Genomic DNA, 1076 nt, shown 5'->3' with positions numbered 1-1076 from the left:
CACCTATCGAATGTGTTGGACTCGAACAAATTATACAAACATCCTGTGATTGTGCGGATGAGGAAGAGGTGTGCTCGACTTGCGGTAGTCGATCAAGTTTTTAAGATAGTTCATCTACCTTACTATAGATATCCACAGAACTACCTATCTCATATATTTCATCTCATTTTGGTCCAACCATAAGAGGGTCTCTACGGGCAGCTGACATGTGATGCAATGAATTCTCACTTAATGTTTCGAAGAGCTACCAAGCTTCTTGTTCATTTTTGAGCATGAATGTGCCACCACAAGAAGAGTCAACCATTTGTTGGTACTTTACTAACAAACCATCATAGAAGCACTGGACTAATTGCCATTTGGTATGGTGTGGTGCAGATATTTTCTAATCAATTCTTTTAATCTCTCCCATATTTCATGGAACATCTCACCATCCATCTGGGAAAAACTTGTGATGGCTTTTTTAATTTGATTAATTTTTTCTATAGAGAAGTATTTCTTTAGGAATTTCCTTTGAAGTTGGTCCCAGGTCGAAATTGTTACAGTGTCTAAAGAGTTCAATCAATACTTAGTCTTATCTTTCAGGGAAAATGAGAACAATTTGAGTTTGAGAGTATCATCAGAGAAATTTTGGATTTTAACTGTTGAACAAATTTCAAAAAATTTGTCTAGATGTTTGTAAGGGTCCTCATTCGCAAGTCCATAAAAAGATGGTATCATCTGATGTTAGAATACCGCTATAATTTCATACGTGTAGTTTAAAAATTTTTTCTAAAGGTCTATACAGCAAAAATAAATAAATTAAAATAATTTTAATTTATTCATATATCAGATCATATCTGAAAATCATAGTAAAGATCTTGATACAAATAAGAACCCACAATCTGAAATCTGAACAAAAAATAAATGGTTAAAAAAATCAACAAAGATCAAATCTCGATACCTCGGATCTTGCAGATGTCCCAATTTTGATCATAGCCGCACACGCGTCCGACCTCTGCTGGTATCCATACGGAGCCATCTGATCAGAGCATCAAGATCATCAATGTGCTAGCACCTTACAGATCTCGTTCTTCATC

General features: G+C 35.1%; 1 non-coding gene across 1 annotated transcript; it reads left to right on the top strand.

Moving 5' to 3' along the window:
* The first annotated feature begins 361 nt into the window (after nt 1-361).
* On the top strand, nt 362-467 carry LOC114912875 (small nucleolar RNA R71). The gene has a single exon (XR_003798840.1). It is a non-coding gene; the product is annotated as a small nucleolar RNA R71 (small nucleolar RNA).
* The last annotated feature ends 609 nt before the right edge of the window (nt 468-1076 follow it).

The sequence above is a fragment of the Elaeis guineensis genome, chromosome 13 (assembly GCF_000442705.2).
Source record: "Elaeis guineensis isolate ETL-2024a chromosome 13, EG11, whole genome shotgun sequence".
NCBI lineage: Eukaryota > Viridiplantae > Streptophyta > Magnoliopsida > Arecales > Arecaceae > Elaeis > Elaeis guineensis.
This window is presented reverse-complemented; position numbering and strand designations above follow the sequence as displayed.